This window comes from Corella eumyota, chromosome 1 (assembly GCF_963082875.1).
Source record: "Corella eumyota chromosome 1, kaCorEumy4.1, whole genome shotgun sequence".
Taxonomy (NCBI): Eukaryota; Metazoa; Chordata; class Ascidiacea; order Phlebobranchia; family Corellidae; genus Corella; species Corella eumyota.
The window spans coordinates 21,363,857-21,371,501 of record NC_137490.1 but is presented as its reverse complement, the minus strand read 5'-3'; positions in this window follow the sequence as shown (position 1 = coordinate 21,371,501).

Genomic DNA, 7,645 nt, shown 5'->3' with positions numbered 1-7,645 from the left:
ACTTCTTATCGGGCAAAATCACGTGTCCCTAAGGGGCCGCTACATTACCCCCCTCCAGAAGTGGAAAATTGTTCACGTTAAATGGGTAAACCGTTGTGGTGGTTTAATTTGACGCTTGTTACCATCTCTTCGACAGTTTGTTTTCGTCTCTATATGGGTTTTTACGTTCGTTTCTTCTAGAATTACTTGCTTACGAGGTCTGCGTCGTAACTTTGGTTGGACTAGTTGTACAGGCATATTGCGATCCAGATACGCAGGTTTTATGCGATCAATCGAAATGATTTCTGTACGTCCGCCGATATCAATCTTAAAAGTTTTTAATCCGTGCTTAATAACTTTATATGGACCTTTATATGAGGTGCAAAGTGGCGCCTTGTATCCCACTTTTTTAATAAAAACAAAGCAGCTGTTCTTTAAATCAGAAGATATGTAGCTATTTGATTTACAATGCCACGAGGCGCTTCTTGTTTTATAACGTGGCGGAGCTTATGTAAAAAATCTCCAGGTGCGTTGTTGTGGTCGGTAGCCTCCACAAAAGGGCCTGAAATGGTGAATGGTGCTCCATACACCATTTCTGCTGAGGAACATCCTAAATCTTCTTTGGGTGCGGTTCTAATTCCGAGTAGAACCCAAGGCAGTTCGTCAACCCAATTGTTGTCTTTAAGTCGCGACATCAACGATGCCGTAAGTTGTCTATGGAATCGCTCCACCAGGCCGTTGGCCTGTGGGTGAAATGCTGTGGTAAATTGCAAAGAAGTGCCCATAAACTTAGCAATATCTGACCATAGTTTTGATGTAAACTGTGCTCCTCGGTCTGACGACAATGTTGACGGTATTCCAAAACGAGATATCCATTGTTGAATAAAAACTTTTGCACATGATGTTGTCGATGTTTCTTGCAGTGGGTACGCCTCTGGCCACCTTGTGAACCGGTCAACTACAGTAAGCAAATATCTAAAACCTTGAGATGGCGGCAAAGGTCCCACAAGGTCAATATTTAAATGATCAAATCGTTTTACAGGCAATGAACAGTGGTGCAGTGGGGCTCTTGTGCATTTGTGGACCTTAGCTTTTTGGCAATAAACACATTGTTTTGCCCATTCGCCAATTTGTTTTTTAAGTCCTTTCCAAACAAATTTTTCAGCAATTAGTTTCTTTGTGCTTCGTATGGATGCGATAAACCATGAACTAAATCAAATATTTTTCGACGCCAAGATTCCGGAACAAGCGGTCGCGGTGATCCAGTTGTTGTGTCACATAAAAGCGAAGTCTGGTTTTTGTCGCAAGGAAATTTTTCAATTTTTAAACTAGAGTTGGCTTTCAATTTATTTATAATTTCTTTATCTCTTTCTTGATCTAAGGCCATATCTGAAAAATTGATTCCTAAAGATGCCTGTATGACATTTATTCTGAATCTTGATAATGCATCAGCAACAAAATTCTTTTTTCCTTCTATATGGCGGATATCCGTAGTGTATTCCGAAATAGCACTAAGTTGTCGTTGTTGGCGAGCTGACCACGGTGAAGTAGTTTTAGTTAATGCATAAGTAAGTGGTTTGTGATCCGTAAAAGCTACAAAGTGCCGTTCTTCCAAAAAGTACCTAAAATGACAAATAGCAAGATGTAATGCTAGTAGTTCACGGTCGAACGCACTGTATTTTATTTCAGGTGGCCGTAGATGTTTGCTAAAGAAGGCCAATGGTTTCCACAAACCATGTATATTTTGCTGTAGTACTCCCCCAACAGTTATATCGGAAGCATCCACAGTTAACGCAGTTGGCGCTCCTACTTGTGGATGGGAAAGCATAGTGGCATTAACTAAAATGTTTTTAGCTTTAACAAATGCGTGATTTAGTTGATCACTCCACAGTAGAGGTTTAGATTTTTTTTAATTTCTTTGTAAATCGGTCTCATGATGTTAGCCACTCTTGGTAGAAAACGATGATAAAAATTGATCATGCCAGCAAACCGTTGCAGTTCTTGAAATGAGGTTGGTCGTGAAAAATTGTTTATTACCTCCACTTTATTTGGTAAAGGCTTGGCTCCTTCGTGGTCGATGCGGTGGCCTAAAAATTCAATACTTGTTTGTCCGAATTGACATTTAGTCGCGTTTATTATTAGACCGTTTTCATTCAGACGCGTAAACAATTCTTTGAGATGCTGGTAATGTTCGCTTTTTGATTTGCTTGCTACCAAAATACCATCTAAGTACACGAAAACAAAATTAAGATTCCGGCACACACAATCCATCAGTCTTTGAAAAGTTTGTGCTGCATTTTTTAATCCAAAGGGCATTTTTTAATCCAAATGTACTCAAATAAGCCAAAAGGAGTAATGACTGCAGTTTTTGGAATATCTTCTGTTGCAACAGATACTTGGTGGTAGCCTCTAACAAGGTCTTTTTTTGAAAATATGTTTGCGTTTTCTAAATTCGCAGAAAAATCTTGAATATGTGGTATGGGGTATCTATCGGGTGTAGTAACAGCATTTAGTCGTCTGTAATCTCCACATGGTCTCCAATCACCGTTGGATTGCTTAACCATGTGCAATGGAGATGCCCACGGGCTGGCTGATTTTCTGACAATACCCATGCTTTCCATCTTGTTGAATTCACGCTTGGCTTGTACCAGTTTGTCTGGTGGCAGTCTACGTGCACGAGCGCTAATCGGTCGCCCGTTTGTTATAAGAAAATGTTCCACCTAGTGTTTGGTTTGCTTTTGTTGGAAATTTGGAGTTGTTATCAGTGGAAATTGTGCGAGTAAAGCAGCATATTGGTTTTGATGTAAATCAATTGCGTTTATTCTGGGGGCTGAGACATCTAACAACTCAATCGAACAGTTGTGTGTACCAAAAGTGAATTGGCTCGAAGAAAATCTGCCCCGAGCAGTGGTTGAGATACTTCTGCGATTGTAAAAATCCATTTAAATTTACCAAACGGTAAATCCAAATGTAATAGGCGTTGACCGTACGTCTTAATCTCGCTTCCGTTGGCCGTTTGAAGCTTTTTTCTGGTTAGAGCCATTATATCGATCAATTCTTCTTGGTGGGTATACGCTTATTTCAGCTCCAGTATCAACTAAAAAGTTTTGTTTTGAACACTTGTCTTTAACGAAGTATAAATTAAACGTGCTGCCGGCCACCCTCATCGTTATTGACGACCGGCATATTCGTTTTCCGAAAAACTGCAAGGTGGACAGCACTGCCTGGCTTTATTTTCGAAACGTTGATGATAAAAACATAGATTTTTTTTATTTGGTTGACGTTTATTATACTTCCAATCAGTTTCATGGGATCTATAAACTTTAGAAACTAACCCAGAAAATTGGGGTTTAGCTAAGCATAATTTATCTGCTTTTGAAGCCAATTCTCTCATGTCTGTTGTTTCTTGGGTTGCTAAACCAACTCTCACTTCCTCGGGCAGTAGTTGCAAAAAAATATGTTTCAAGAGAAAACACGATCCGTGATTTCCCATCAATGCCAGCATTTCGTTCATCACAGCAGAAGGTTTTCTATCTCCAAGTTCTGGCATTTCAATTATCCTTTGGGCTCGTTCTTCTTCGGAAAGCTCAAACGTTTTTAAAAGTCGTTCTTTGATTGCAATATATTTTCCTTTTGTTGGTGGATTCTCCATATAATCGATTACGCGTTTTGCTGTATCCTGGTCTAGTGCTGCGATAACATGGCAGTATTTCGTTTCGTCGATTGTTATATTTCGCAGAGTAAATTGGGCTTCTGCTTGGTTAAACCAAATTTTGGCATGTTGCGACCAAAAGGTTGGCAGTTTAACCGCTACAGCATTTTCTTGCGTCATATTGTTTTAAAATTTTCGTTTTAAAACGTCGGGGTCACCAATTTAGCGTATATAAATTGTAACAATATAATTTATTATTCAGTTAAGCAAAAACAGTTAAGTAAGTAACGAATTGGTAGTCGGTTTATAAGACACAATATAATACAAAAAAGGCAAAAGATAAGACTGTAGCCCAGACTTCTTATCAGGCAAAATCACGTGTCTCTAAGGGGCCGCTACAATATATCACAAATCTCTCCCATCTTCTCCACATACTTAAATCTCCACCACCCCATATCCTTCCTTTTTTTCCTAGTCATTCTTCCTCTTTTCATTCTCTTTTCAGTACAATTACAACATCACCCTATGTACATGTTGTTGTCCTACTCTTATTGTTTAAGTGTTTGTGTAATGTACATAACTATTTATAAATAGCCTATGTTTGCAATAAAAAAGGCTATTTATCTAATGTGCTATTCAAAAAGTATTTATTTTTACATAACTTACTTTAATTTTGAAAGCAATTTTTTCACCCATTGCACATGTTTTATCATGTAAGATCATTGACCTTGTGATATAACAAAAACTGTTTAACAGAATAACCTTTTACGATAAACCTAAAAGGAATTGCAAATTGTATTAATATTAGTCGATTTATCTGGTTGAGCTGCAATAAAATCAACCTTACTTTTGTTAGTGTATTCCACCAACACAGTTTAAATAGTAAACCGACAGACAGAGAAGTGCACTTAATGACTGTTGCACTTACAAAATGCTCCTGTAAAATGATGTCGAACTAAGCTTTTAGCTGCAAATAACCAAAATATTTCTTGATTACAAAAGTTTGCTGTTTAATTAACTTCTTACATATCAAAATATGCACATCACAAAATGTCAGCGGTTTGATAAAGTTACTTAGAATGTGCCCTTTTTCTTTCAACTTTTTTATGAGTTTCAACAGTTATCTGTCATCTTAATCTATGACTCAATATTTACAGTCACTAGTAAACTATGTACATTGCATGTTTTTTTTTCATTGGCAAACTTTATCTATGCTCTTTTGACAGGCAGGCAAACAGGCAACCTGCTCTTGAGTCTTCTTGTCAGGCAGTAAATCCAATATGATTATCTTTAAAAACTTGCCTTAATCGAAATTAAAAGCATTAATTAACATACAATTCTTTAATAAGAATGCAAAAACTGATTTAAACTTGCTGTTTTAGCTTTAGCGAGGCTTAAGAGCGACCTTTTTATCATAAATATAATGTGAGAATATACTCAATGGAACGATTAGTATTTCTATTTTTTTAACTTAAAAATATTATTTAAGGCCTTAAAACTTCCTTAAACAAGAATAAAATACCCAGTTTACACCTATTTTATTTTATTTTTGTTTAATAGTTAAACAAAAACGATAAAATTTGTTAATATGCAACGTTTGAAATTGCCAAAATATTTGGCAACTCTATGGTGATCTTAGCCCCACATTTCGATCAAAGTTCTCAACATTTTTCCAAATTTTGGAATTCTGACAGCAAAAACGGCGTTATGATATTTTGTATTTGGCAGCCCGTGGGGCTAATTTTGGTTTAGCCCTCACATGTTTACGCTACGTTTTTCGAAAATTTTTGCGAATTTTGTGGCCAAAATAAGCGCTATTTTTTAATATTTTAAATAATTTTAGCAAAAAACAGTGCAAAAAAATAAATATTATTTAAAAAAATAAATATTAATTAAAAAAAATATATATAAATTAAAACATAAAACCATTAAAAAAAGTTGGTGGTTTTAGCCCAATTAGCTCCATACACGAGCCGCCACTGAATATATATATATACATGCTAAATTTGTATTTACAGAAGAAAAAAAGCAAGCAGTGATTAGTCGAGAGTGGACAGAAATAAAAAAAAGTTTTCCTGATGGCTTATGCACAAACTGAAATTGATTGGGTGAGATTATTTACTAAAATATATTTTCAATATTAACTAGTGAATTATGTTTAATTAAAAAGATTAAACTATTAAATAAACATCTAAAACTTTTTTAACAGACACATAAACAACAAATAGAGTAACATAAATATTTTTCAATTCCTGTTATTTAATTTTTTGTAACATTTTTTTATAGGTTTGATTGTTGTTTTTATTAAATTAAGCCTAATACGTTAAACAATCATTATGTTAGTTGAACACTCAGTTTCTGGTAATATGTGGTAGGTTATTCTAGTAATGATAAACTTACTGGTTTATTATATTACTGATTAACTCACTACAAATAAACCCTCTGTGCTAGAGTATTCGCTTAACATTTGGTGACTATTCTAGCCAAGTTCTGGTTTAAAATTTTTCATATAACTGTTGACATTTTTTTGTAAATTCAGAAAAAACATGTAAGCGATTTTGTGCTTGGGGAAAAAAAGGAAAAGTACTTTTGTTTTGGCTTCAAATTTGAGATTGAATTACAAAACGCTCAAAAAAAAGTATTAAACTCCAAACGATGGAGTTTAATATTCGAGCTGCTAAATCAACATGTGACTGACGTGGGTGGGTTTGTAAGGCAACAGGAGAAACGATTTGTGTTCGGTATCGAATTTGCCAAGTGTTGCTGGGTAAGAAAAATCTAGAAATAAAATTTTAAACGTTTTTAATGACATGAGAGTTCATTAACTACTACCAGTTCTATACCGAACAAACGAGCGACCTAAACATGGAGTAACTTTTGTTACCCCGAACCAGTCTTGACTTGCCTTGGCAGTTTGGGATATTATAAAGATTATAATTGCCCTTTAGTCAAGCTTTTGAGTGTTGGCCCAACAGAAATTCATCCTGTTTAAAGCGCTTTATTTAAGGGCGGTACAGCTTGAGAGCAGTGGGAATGAAACCAAGGATCTCATGTAGTGAAGCCAAGAGTTTTGACATTCACGTAGGGATTCTCCACGCGGCCGATAAAAGATTTAAAATTTTAAATGTCTGGCCACCACCCCTTATATAAAGGTAATATTAATATTCTATAATTTAAACTATTTTTCAGGCTAATACACAACAAAAGCACTAAAAATCGGAATTACTAACAGACTATTTTAACTCTAACCACAGTGTTTTATTTTAAAGAAAAATCCAAAAAAGTAATGCTGCCAACTGCTGACTAGTTTTACAAGTTGAAAGTCAAAAAATTGACAACAAAAAGTAGATTTCAACTATTAAACAATCATTGTGTGACCTAAAACATATTTTTTTAAATCTAAATCATACACAAAATTGTAAAAATCATTTTGTTTTTGCGTATGCTACTAAGTCTAACCTTAGTTATAAATAAATAAACTACCGCTTTAAAAAACCTAAAAATGTTTTTTATTTATAGAAAATATTAAAAAAAAATAGCCAAAAAAAAATAGCCAAAAAATAATTACCTGCAGGTGTTTGCGAAGTAAAAAAATATTTAAAATAATTTACAAAAAAAGGAGAATCTGTATATTACAAAAAGGGTTTAGAAGTTAAAATATAAACTGTCTGCTACTGCCTTTCTGTAGTATTAAAATTTCTATGAAAAATATATTCCGATTTATAATAACATAATCACTTGAGCTTCAATAAACTAATTTAACAAAGTTCTTTGTAAATTTTTATTGAATGGAGCACTAAGGTTAAACCTGTCATAATGACAACTATAACAAACTTTGTTAAAAGTAAAACGCTTAAAAACGATTTTTTTTCCTCGTAAGAAATGGTGGTGGCCATATCCGCAGCAGGTCTCCAAGTTGAACAACCTCTGGCCGATAGAACAATGTAGGTAAGGGAAGTCGGCAAACTAGATCCGTAACTTCGGGAAAAGGATTGGCTCTAGGAGCTGGGTCGG